The sequence below is a fragment of the Pagrus pagrus genome, assembly GCF_965226575.1.
Source record: "Pagrus pagrus genome assembly, chromosome: 2".
NCBI lineage: Eukaryota > Metazoa > Chordata > Actinopteri > Spariformes > Sparidae > Pagrus > Pagrus pagrus.
In genome coordinates this window covers 34,698,263-34,711,959 of record NC_140186.1, presented here as the reverse complement: position 1 = coordinate 34,711,959, position 13,697 = coordinate 34,698,263, and positions in this window count along the sequence as shown.

The window sequence follows — 13,697 nt, the reverse complement described above, 5'->3', positions numbered from 1 at the left end:
TAATAGGCCAATTGAATGATAATCTGTTGGTCGGGCTCTAGTACCAGATATATTCTTTGATGAACAGGGAAAACATTGAGCTGACAAAGTGTTCTCCCTCTCTCTCTCTTTCTGTGTGTGTGCGTGTTTTACAGAGTTAAGACATCTCAGCGTGGTTCTGCTGAGCTTTGGCGTGCTGTGTGTTCTTCAAGCGATTCTCAACATTGCTCTAAGACTTGCTCTGAGTGAGCCCACTACTAAAGGTAGATAGGCAGAGACCTGACTGCAACTCTACCCAGCATTTTATTGTGTTTTAGCTCATTATTTTGGTTTCACATCCTCTAACTTTACTCTTTTGGTTTACTCTCATTACTTTGCCAGCACCAATCAGCAAAAAGACAAAGTTAGTCACTAGCTGGTGAACATAGCAGAATATTTAGCAGCTAAAGAGGCACATATAAAGCTATAAGGAGAGTGACTATCGGCCCTGAATCCCAGTACGTGCTTTGCCCCTACCATTTAGCCATGTTTGTATCTAGGGGTAGGGTTGGGAGGTTGCAAGGGTTAGGGTGTAAGGTTGGGACAGAGCGGTAGGGTGAAGTGTAAAGGCTACATGGCCCTTCAAACGGAGGTTTTTAGATGCACACTTCAAACTGAGGTTTGGTTCTTTTCTTTATAAGAAACATAAAACAATCCTACTGGTTTGCTGATGTCTCGGTAGCCAATACGCTAGCTAACATTAAATTGTTACAGCTGGTTTGTGCATGGCAGTCCTGCATTTTGACGTAATTTAATGGTGCATTCCCCTCTTTGATGTCATATGACATCAAAAATGTAGCTTACGTCCAGCAGTGAAGTTGTTGCACTTGATACTGCTCCTCTAATATCAGTGCAGACTGCCAAGGCAGGAGCACGGCTTGCTGATGTTGGTCTGTGTTTTTCGGATGTGTAAATAGGCAACTGTTCACCATTGCAACGTCATTGTTCAAAGACAAAAAGAAAAGTTGTAATTACTGTAAAAATACAGTATTTCAAGTCTGTATAGTTATATATTGTGCGCACTGTATTTAGAGAGTGTGATACTGGGATATTGATAGTATAATACTACTGGGATTAATACCACCACAGGCACGAGATGTTGTAGTAACAGTAGCATTATTGCTGCATTGTACAATTAAACTCTGTATACAGTAGCAGTATGAACAGTAGTTTTATCTGTTCACTGATGGTCCAGTATATTGCTTGCTGGAAAGAACAACATTCTGGGTGAATATAAATCTGAACTGGTGTTATGTAAGGAGCTAGTTTACCCAAATAACAAAACACAGTACATATTTTTTACATATTGATTATCAATAGCTTTAATTCTGCAATTTAAACTGCTATAAACTCACGTCGGTTTGATTCAGCCACATATTTCACATACATTTATCTGACTAGACTCCATAGCTTTGAACCTTGTTGTGCTCACATGCAGCTTCCTGTTCTTTGTTGCATCATGACACTGCTCTGTCTACATGTTCTATATTGTGACATGCTGTCTATGTTTCTTTGTTGAGGTGAGACACATGAAATTAGCTGTCCAGAAGAAAAGAACTGTCCACAGGACTGGATGATGTTTGGCTCCAGTTGTTACTACATTTCCTCACAGAAGAGGAATTGGGACAACAGTCGGCAAGACTGTTTGCAGAGAGAAGCTGACCTGGTCATCATCAACAGTAGGGTGGAACAGGTACCTTTATATTCCTGTACACCATTGCTAATTTAGAGCTTCTTTATTTCATATTTTTTGTCTGGGCAGCAGGGCCAGTCCTCGTCAACTTCAACTTCAGTTTATTTAAAATGTCTCTGTACACTTTACAAGTCAGTAAACACAGCAAAATACAATATTACAAGTAAGTAAGTAAGTAGTGGTTGAGGTGAGTTATGTAATAACAGGGGTCATACAATGTATCGTTAATGGGACTGAAAATGAGAACAGTCAGTGATTTGAGTTCCCAGCTGCTGAAGGCAGGAGAGGTGATAATGAAGAGAAAGATAAACGTGTTTTCAGTCTGAATATGAACATGTTAAAGGAGCTTGCCTTCCAAATGTGCAGAGGTAGGTTATACAGAGAATTGGAGCTCTGGGGGCGAAGGCTCTACCACCGAAAGAGTTTTTATTGAATCAAGGAACAGTTAAATATCCAGCATTAAGGGAAGGCGAAGGTATTAGTAGAAGGAGAAGTAAGGCTGGAGATGTATGAGGGAGCCAGTCCATTTAAGGCTTTATAGGTTAGAAGGAGGATTTTGAAATTGCTTGCGTGAACTGGTAATAAATGTAAAAATATAAGTGTAGGTGTTTCTTGGATTATGTGAGGACTCTGAGTGCTGCATTTGGACCAATTGGAGTGCTTTTGTTGCTGTTTTAGGTAGACCAGAGTAAAGTGTGTTACAGTAATCTATTGTAGAGGGAATGAAGGCATGTACGAGGATTTCAGCATCTGATTTTGTTAAAGTGGGGCGTATTCGGGCTATTTTATGGAGGTGGAAGAAGGCAGGTCATGTTATATGCTTGATGTGAGGTTCAAACAAAAGAGACTCATTAGAAGACTTTTCCCAGGTTTTTAACTATATGGGTTTGGGAAATTGTGCAGCTGTCAAGGTTAATGGTGACATCAGAGAAGAGTGAGGTGAATCTTTCTGGACTTTACTGAGCAGTCAGATGCAGGAAATTCTCTCAAACATGACTCAAGCTCAATCAGCTGGGAGGAATCATTGGCTGTTAGGGGAAGACATATTTGTGTCATCCGCATAGCAATGGTACATTATGTTGTGTTTTTTGAAAATGTGACCCAAGGGCAGCATATAGACACAGACCAAGAGAGGACCCAGCACTGATCCCTGTGGAACACCAAATCTGACCTGCAAGCAGGAGGACATGATATTATTGTATGTAACACTTGTGTTCTGTTATTTAAAATAAGACCAACACGATTTTCTAAACGATGTAGGACATGGTCTTGTTCCACAGTGTCAAAGTCACATAACAGCAAGACAGATGAGAGATCCGTGGTGGCTAGTAGATCACACTCAGTTAGTGCATTTTCAGTGGACAGTGTGGTATCGGATTTGATATCGGTCTGTAATTTAGTGTTTGTGGATCAAGATTGGGTCTTTTTAATAATGGTTCATTTTACGATAGTTATGTTAACAAAAACAACATGTCCGACAATGCAGACACGGTTCACGGTGCATCATGAAGTCTAAAACTTGGACATTTGGATTTTAAAAGAAAGAAGGAAAACCCGTGAGGTCTGTAACAGAGATTAAATTCAGTGGCAGCACAATGGTAACACTTGCCTGGAGAGACATAATGATAAAACGTGCCATCAAGTGTTATTCTGGTCATTCCTACGGATGCTCTGTGAAATAGTACATGATCTGTCTGTTATGGAGTTATCTCTGAATACTGAAAAAGACAGAAATAGACAGGATATTTAAATGGCAGTGTGTGTGTATTTGAGGCTGTTGTTTATGAGGATGTTGGTTTCTTTCAGGCCTTCCTCACTGGATTCACTATGGCAGCGTGGGTTGGTATGACGGACAGGGAGGAGGAAGGATCTTGGATGTGGGTGGATGGGACACCAGTGAACAAAGAGAGGTGAGATTGATGAACATTTGGACAATTATCCTCAAAAATTCTATTCTATTCAAACAATTCTGCTGCCATGTGCACTCAGTTACAGCAGGATTTTTTTGTTCTGTCTGTAGGTTGCAGTGGGCCAAAGGGCAGCCTGATGGAGCGTATGGAGGAGAAGACTGTGGTGACCTTCGTACAATGATTAACTTCACTGGCTTGAATGACTACAACTGCTTTGCCAGGAGCAGGTGGATCTGTGAGAAAAAAATACAGTAGCCTAACTTGTGTGGATATGCTCACTGCCCCTTCACTTTCCTTTGCTGTAACTAGTCTGGATTTTGTGTTTGAAAAAATAAAAGAAGCACAGAGTAAGCAGCGGGGATGCTTTGTTGAGCAATGACATGCTGTCATTGACCAAGTAATGACATATTAAAAGCTGATTACCAGAGATGTTCACAAGTCATTTTTGGGAAGTCCAAGTCAAGTCTCAAGTCTTTTGTCACGAGTCCAAGTCAAGTCTCAAGTCTCTGGCCATCTGATCTGTCCCCAACACTGTATTGTTAAATTTTATGAATTCAAAGCATGTCCTGTAGTACAGTACACAGTACAGTATCAAAATCAGTTGAGGGATAATGTATGGGGTCTACTGCAACGCAGTCTGAAGAAACACAAATTAAGAACTCTGTTTCCGGGTGCTATTTAGCTCAGTTGATAGAGCAGGCATCCCATATAAAGAGGCTTTGTCCTCGCTGCAGCGGCTCCGGGTTCGAGTCCCGACCTGAGGCTCCCTGCTGCATGTCACTCCCCCTCTCCCTCTCATCCTGTTTCCTGTCTATCTTGAGCTCTGTCTATCAATAACGTGATAAAGGCCAAAAAAATACTTTAAAAAAAAAGAAGTTTCAATTTCATAACTGTATTTTTCAACATTTTGGTATCTGCTCAAAGGATACATGATGTTTGTCTGTGTTACCAACTGGCTGTAAAGCCCAACCTCATCATGCATTACATTTGTCAGTGTTCAAAGTGAGAGGAAAACATCTGTATTGAAAGTGAACACAATTTCATACCTGTATTTTTCAACATTTTGGTGTAAGTGTTATAAAATCTGCATGGTAAAACTGTATATGTGTAGTGTTCTCGGGGGATATAGCTCTAAACTTATACTGCAACATTTCTATCGTGTTTTTTTTTCTGGAATAAGATGTGGGCAGCCAAGAGTGGATGTGAACTTGTGACAGGAAAAATATCACGTAAATATCACATGCTTTAATGGAGCTCACTTAATTTTGTTTACATCCAGAACTTACATTGGGTCTCCAACTTAGGACATTGTGTAGTCTAATCTTCTGCTACTTAAAGGATAACTACCGTTTTTTACAACCTGGACCTTATTTCTAGCAAAATATATGATCATTTACTCACCCAGATAACTTTGGTGTCATTTGAAGTCGTTTGGACAAAATTAGATTCAGTGTAGCGCCGATATATCCATATAATGCGAGTGACGGGGCATCGACACACAGCCTCTATATAACGCATTATCTGCCATGAAACTAGTTCATTTCACCAATATTTTGTTACGATATGCTAGTGCTATTCCCCTCTGAGTCCGGGCTCGTCTGTTGTCAACATCCGGGGTCAAACTAGCAGTAGCAGCTACAGGTAAACAAGCCGGCTGTCGCGGGTGCGCGCGCAGCTCAGAGACGACATCTTCCAGGTCAGAGGTAGTAGGTCGACCTACAGACCCCGGATGTTGACAACAGACGAGCCCGGACTCAGAGGGGAATAGCACTAGCGTATCGTAACAAAATATTGGTGAAATGAACTAGTTTCGTGGCAGATAATGCTCATAGAGGCTGCGCTTCGGTGCCCGGATCACTCGCATTATATGGATATACGCGGCGCTCCACTGGATCTAATTTCATCCGAACGACGCCAAAGTTATCTGGGTGAGTAAATCATCGTATTTTATGCTAGAAATAAGGTCCAGGTTGTATAAAACGGTAGTTATCCTTTAACACATCCCTCTAGCCCTCGAACCTGCTGAAATGCTAACCTAAGTCTGTCACATCATATGGCCAACTATAAAGATGCAATCTGCCTGTTCCCAGCATTAGCACAACACTTTGTGATGGTTAGCTTGTTTCCTGTGAGGATACATGCTAAGTTTAATGTCTGTTTCACATTAGAAAGTGACTGACCAGTCTGGGTGCGTTTTGAGCTGCCTGATGAAATTCGACGTCATTTATCCTGGTGCCACACACCTGCATGTAGCTGTTCACTTATTTCCACTGTGCACGAAGTTATTGTAACCAAAAGTAATGATAAAAGGCACAACTCCGAGAGGACTTGTTGTCACCATGGTCAATGCACTTTCTGATCCGTGAGTGCGCGCACATAGCGCATGCGTTACGTTGTACATTATGGCAAAGGGGACATGCAGCTCATCATACGTTTCCCCAACATATATGCACCAACAAAATGAAATAGAAATACATGAATACATTTAGATTTAAAAAAGCATTATTGCATGAAATACAAGTTGTTCAGGAGTCTTGAAGCTTGAGTCAGAGTCAAGTCTGTAGTCTTTTGAGGTGGAGTTTCAGACTTGAGTCCCCATCTCTGCTGATCACTGTGTGGAAGTTTAAGGTGAGACTATGCCTCGCAAAACTCCCACATATGTTTTATCAACACCTATTTAAACTGCATCTGATTGCTCTGTCAACACAAACAGTTCCAGCAAAAAACAGTATCATTTTAACTTTTTTTTGCTGTTTAATTAGTCCATCTATCAATTTTCTACTTCACACAGGTGAAGGTAATTATAGATTCATGTCTGACAGTTATAAGTCTCTCTTGGGTGCTGAGACCATGAGCTGTACAACAACATCTGCCCTCAGTAAGACTACAGCATTAGTGTCCATCTATTCCATCCTAACAACTCCCTGCCGATCTCCCACATCTCTACAATGTGAGCGTGACCAGTTGTGTGTGATGACAGATCAAGCCATCAAATGAAAAGCAGCAGGTGAGGGGCTGACGGTGTTCTTTTGTTTTCTTTTCCCATTTCATTTAGCTTTAACACTGGCCTTACACTCCAGGTCAATCAGCTTGTTAGGCCACCAGGATTTCTCCCGATGGCCAGGCCTGGATCAAATTGTCAAAACCAAGCAGCAGTGATCAAATATGACTCAAGTTTCCGTCACCCATTCCTCACTGGTTGCTGCTTCTATAACAGGATCCGAGTGACAAAGACATTTCTTAATCCTCTTGTAAACCACATCTGCAGCAACTTCCATATTTTGGTGAAGTTCAGTCATCTACTTATCTGCTTTATCATTCAGTTCACTTGTAATGACCTCTATCTGGATATAAACGGATATGCCAAGTGATACCGTGAACTACTGTACTTATCCCAAGATGATGATAAAGGTGATGAGCTTCATCTGAGAAGTGCGGAGGAGTTTTCAAACTGCAGACTCAGTCTAAGAAGGAATATCATCATAAAAACTCATTCAGGAGTTGTCAAACTTTCTCAAGAGGAAATGTTTGGCTTCATAATTTTAATATGAAATAATAATGCCCTGACAGACTGATATTTTGTATTAGCTGTACCAATCAAATCTACCACAAAGTGGAGCTATAGTTACATATTAAAGTGAATGTTACAAATATGAAACAAGATCTGTTTCTATATACAGATGTGAATTGCTCCTTAATCACAAGAGTAAGCTCATGTAGTCATTCTGGTATTATACTGGGGGAATGATTGATGCCACATTTGTTAATTGCTCTGTTAAGTTTAAGTATCTAAAGTTACCTAAACAACTAAATAACGTAAGGAGGCATCAGCAGAGGATGGGAAACAAGGAAGGAGATATTTATCATCTTATGTCCAGACTTGTTTCTGTACTCTCATGGGTATCACTTAATTCATTTAGCATTTATGAGCAATATAAAAGCTGTAATACAAATAAAACAAATGCTTTTAGCACACTAATGCATCTGAAAGCAGATATGACATACCTCACTCTATGCATCCATAACTGCTAAACAGTCAATATAAACAGTGTTCACACCACATTTATGATACATTATTAAACACTTGTTGGAAGGGACACCACCTCCATTGATTAATTGCTTAATAAGGAAAATAACCACATCAAATAAATCTTATAAATAAAGTCATGTGAAAATCAACTTTGACCCCCATCTGTCATAAAGGAAATCACAAATACACTGACTTAATTCAATATATTTATTTTATGAATAAGGCCCACTAAACATATCTACATATACACAACTAGAGTGGATGAATGATAAGGCTGATAGAGTAGAATAGAATGAGTAGAATAGAATGAGTAGAATAGAATGAGTAGAATAGAATGATGATGATACCACGGGCAAGAGACGTTTTTAGAAAAATATAAACACAATTGTATTAGTTAATTGATAAAACACATCAAAGTCATCATCACCACCACCACCACTGGCTGACTCACGTGCTGCTAGACTGGGGCCAAAATGAAGGGGTGAACAGAGCTGAGGCTACCTCGGCGCCTGAAATCAAATCAAGGGATGGATAATTAACAAAAGCACCCGTGACACCGCACACACGCATTCGTGAAGAAAAGGCCCACCACCAGGGATTGGGTCGCCGTCAGGAGCCCACAGCACCTGTCCACAAAGAAAAAGAATACACACCCACCCACCCCAGTTTCAGTGAGCCAACACAGCAGTGGGTCCAGGAGGTGATGGCGATGTTTTTGGGCCTCACCGGCATAGCATCAGGAGTCAGAACGAATATTCTAAGGCAACACACAGAACAGCAATCAGCTGGAGGCGGAACTAAATGGAAAGTGAGGCGCGGACACAGCCGACTTACCACGTAGAGACATCACTACCATCACCCAGAAGGGCTGCCAGCGGGCCAACCCAGCCCCGCGGCACCAGCGGTCTGCCACACTGCAGCGGAGACAACTGTCATTTACACTTTCGGCACGTGAGTGGGGAGAAGAAGCAGCGGTGCGCGTTACTGCGCCTTACCTGTGCGCTGCAAGAGAGAACGTATGTCCGTGGCGGAGATGCCAAGGACGCTCCAACGCCAGCAGAGCCACACCACCTGAGCTTCACCACGCTGACATCCACTCCGCCACGCCAGGCCAGGCCACAGCCACCACCGAGGACGAGCGGAACAGCAGAAGGAGAGGGCGCGCCAGGTGAAACCACCTGCTATACAGAGGTGCGCCCGCCCATCAATCAGTGCACCGGAGAGGCACAGCGCCCGCTGTGAGAAGCAGTGAGGGCGCTCCCGCTACACAAAGATGAATTTATCAAATAACAGAGGCACAAGTAACATAGCAAATCCAATTTTTTTTTTATCTGTAACTTAGAATTGTATAACAGTGAAGTTAATTGAAAATAATAAATTACATTAGAAATGAAATCATAAGTAAATCATACTGGTTAACATCCATAGCGTTACTTAAGAAGGCCTACAAGTATCGTAATTAGGGCGACAGATATAACATTAATTATATCAAATGCATCAAAAATACCTCAGGGTTTTCAGCCTCAATAAGTGGACACACCACAAAAGGTCCAAAGAAGATGGTTAAATAATAATCAAAAGACTTCCAGTTTAACTTTCAGTAATTATTAATCAAATCCAAATTTCAGGACAAAATGAATTTGACTCTTGTTAACATAACCAACATACTTCAACACAGTTCATAATTGGTCCTGGATCATACAAGAACACATATCAGAAATAACATAAATCACTTCATCCAAATTAAATCTCCTTCTTGGGCTTTCAAGTCATTAAAATAATGTCAATTGCTAAATGTCCAGCAATGTAGGGTGAATGGGAATGTGTGTGTGTGTGTGTGTGTGTGTGTGTGTGTGTGTGTGTGTGTGTGTTCAGTCCATGTGGTATGACTGGGACAGAAGGGGGAAGGGAGAGTCCAACTTGGGAGATGTGGAGATTTCCCAGGTTTGTGAAAGGGTAAGGGGATGTGGGCTAGTGTGAAATGGGGAGCAGTGGTGAATTCAGGAAAGGCTGTCTCTGGGCAAAAAGGAAATACTAAGTATCCAAATGAAGAGTAATGATCCACTGTTAAAAACTCACAGTCAGGAGCTGTAGTTCACACCTGCCTCAGCAGCAAAAAAGGTAAACTTTCTCAAACCCGCTCTGATGATAGGTGAACCTTGGTCCTCAGACTTGGTCTCTCCGGTGGTTATGGTGATGAAAGCTGCCTCCAAAATGTCATCGGCCTCCATCTCAGGCAATAGCAAAATTTGATTGTAATAGCTGGGTTTCAACCCATAGAGGGCAGTCACTCTTACATTTTTACAACAAAATACGCCAAATTGAAATACTTTGACTAAAATGTCAAGAGTTGGACCAGAATCAATCAACAACACTACTTCATACTTTTGTTTTCAGCAGAAAAAAAGTGGTTTGGGGGTTTAGTTACTCTTTAAGTAGTATTTATTGTTTACTGTGCAGGTGGTTTACTCCAGTATGGGCTGGGCCCTCAAAAGGGTCATAATACACATCTATGGGATTGTGAGGTAATATACGACAGATGAAATAAGAAAAACACAAAATTCTCAAAGGTGAAAAGAAATTCCTTCTCTGAACTTTTACTTGATCTTTGCTTTCTGCCTGAAATATTGGATAATTTGTTGAAACTGTTGAAATGAAACCATCTGAAAAATTTAGAGGGAAAATGTCAGTTTGGTGGAACTGTTACTACGTCAGACATCTGAAACGTGAAAAGAAACCCCAACCAGACACAGATTTTTTGGAAGATGTTATAGGCCAAAACGTTAAGGAACAATAGTTTTAATCTTTAAACTGGCGATTCTGAGGTAAATACTGATTGCACAATGCAATGGCTGTAGAAGAATGACATCATCCTCGTATGGATTGGTACCCTACTAGTCCCCCTTTATGATGCTATTTGGTCTGCCTCCAAGCTCAAATTTCCTGGAAAAGCAAATGTCAAAATTAAGGCACGAAGGAACATCTGCCAATGTGCAACTGAAGCAGGATGAAGTGTTATTTTCCCCGGTCACTGTCTTCAGGTAGAAGTGGAACAACGTGAATAAATCCCGCTGATGGAGGAGGCAAAGAAGGAGAAGAGGGAGAGTGATAGAAACCACGGAAAAACAAGAGTGAACGGATGGGCAAAGACAATCAACTGACTGGTATACCAGAGGTAACTCCGACACGGTCAGATTTGATTTGTCTGGGAAGAGGGTACGTCCGGACAGATGTGACTAAACCAAACTTTCTGTAAGAAAGAAGTTTTTTAAAACGTGTGCCTGACAGTCGGTTCCTCTTGGGGCTAAGGACAAGACTTCCAAGACTAAAAAGCCTCTCCACAGGTTCACTGGATGGCAGCAGTTTTTTCTAGTAACCAATTACTTTTGTGAAAAACTGACAAGAAAAAAGTCACCTGAGTACTCATGCTTGTGTAGTTCATGCTTAATACTGCATTAACTAATGTACCCTTCTTGTAAAGTGTTTCCCAAAAATATACCCTTAACAATGTGGCAATACTTTGAATCTTTATAATGGATCAAGAGCTACAAATGTTTCTCTTATTGCATGTGCCCTGCAGCAGCTTCTCCTCAGTCCAGAAATGGACTCACAAACTCACATTACATCAGCGTGCAGGCTTACACATTATAGTGGAACAATATATACCTCACACCTTATATTTATTGTAACTTGTTATAATAAATGTCACCTGAGATGTCATCAGCACATATTTCATGTACTATATTACTATTACCATTTACAAGCCTTCAGCTCAATGATCTAATGCTAATAGGGTAGTTTTTCATCAATCATTCATCATCACTTACCTGTCATATAATGTAGGTCTTACCAGTGTAGGTGAAATGTACCATATAAACTCATGCATGTCCAAATGGACAACATACCACTGTGGCCACACCAAACCTGTCTCTTTGCACACCAGTCCATGTGCTTGCATACAAGGTTAGCAAGGTCAGCATGTTATTACTATTGTTGTTGTTGTTATATTTCATTATTTACTGTATCTCCAAAGTATGTTGCCTCGGTCTGGGTCACCCCACAGGTGCAGACCTGTTGGAGGGTTGACTTCCTCCATAACAAAGGACACAGTGACCTGAAGAGGGAATCACTCTAGCTACATTTTTCAGCTCAAAGGTCCAGTGTGGAGGATTTAGGGGGGGATACTGGCAGAAATGGACTAAATCCAACACACTGGCCCTACAAATTCTGCCTATACTCCTATTGGTATTTGTAATATATTAAAGCAACATTATGCAAGAACTGATCTGATTGGCTTTTCTGATTTGGCATCCCTATGAATTGCAATTCATTTATACACCACGGTCATAATTATGGACAGCTGTACACATGCATTTGTTAGGATTACATTACTTATGATCTTTTCTCTTCTGAGTTTCCTCCGTCACTGTCCTTGTCGATCTTGCATTTGTCAGGATGATGCCCAGTTCCGTTGTACACTCACCAGTAGAGGTGTGAATCTACACTGGCCTCACGATATGATTCGGTTACAATTCAGCTGTCAATAATTTGAATGCAAAATAATTCTCAGTGCATCTTGATGCAATCTCAATGTATGGCATCTGCAGTTATTACTGCACACAGCTATATTTTATTTATCATTTAATTTCCTTTTTTATTTAAAAAGTCCTTTCAATAATCAGACGGTAAGTGTCTACAATATAAACGCTGCATGTTTTCAATACCAGTATCTGTGTTACACACCTCAGTACATAAACATTAGAGAAACAAAACATGAATCAGTAGAAGAGCCCAGAGGAAGTGCCTTAGAAACATACGTATATGTGAATATATTAAAAAGATAAAAGTATGTACTGTAAATTGATTTAATGGCTTTTTGGTACAGGCTCATGTTACACTGTTATTTCTTGGCTAAAAATACATATTTGCTAGCATTTCAAATAGAAAATAATAATTCAGCATGGTTCGAATGAAATATCTAAATGAATGTGACACAGTTAATTACAAACAAATACTTTTGCTCATTTCTATTTCATAAATATCATAACCTCACACCATTATAAAGTGTCCATTGTATGATCTAATGTAATGATAACAATACAATAACAGTTTAAAGATTTAAAGATAATAATTTTAAAAAAAGTTTAAAAGGAGGGGCGACACTAGTGAAGTGTCCCACTTGTCCCACTCACCTCGTATAATGGCTACGACGCCCATGCTGTAATCTACAGAAGTATGATTTTCACATAGCAGCTCTAAGACAGGGCACTTACTGAATGTGGCAAACATCACAACCATGATTCTGCTGCACACACCTCTGTCAGAGATAGATAGATAGATTGACAGATAGACAGATAGATAGATATATAGATGACCTAAAAACCAAACACATATCACCTCACACACACTGACACACTCTCATGGACACAGATGGAATTTCATGCTACTCAGGGTTTTGCATTTTTTGCCTGGGCAGAAATGGAAGCATCATCACTCATATCAATCAGCACCTGTCAGTCTGATTCGCTGTGACACACACAGGCCATCTTACAGGCCGACATCGCCACACCACTCACCACACCATACATATAATAATAATATCAACCTTTATTTATATACCTTTATTTATACATGCTTGTGTGTGTGTGTGTGTGTGTGTGTGTGTGTGTGTGTGTGTGTGTGTGTGTGTGTGTGTGTGTGTGTGTGTGTTAACTGACTGCTCTGTTTTTGTCATTGTAGACTGTCCTCTGCTGCCTTTCTCAGCCTCTGATTATCCACTGTGTAAAACACTTTTTCCATTATTTTGAAATTAAGTTAAACACACATTAAGAAGTGAAATGCAATTGAATTTAAAGGAGCACTCTGTAGTGTTGAAGAAATGTTAATGAGAGGAGAAAGAAATTCATTGGCTGATTTTTTTTTTCTGCCTAAACAAACTGAATCATCAAACTCTCTTTGTTTCCATGACTGAATAAACTGAATAAATAATTTATACTGTTTTACTTTGTTTATATGTGGCGGACCCTGCCACCTGTCGAACAGTGTT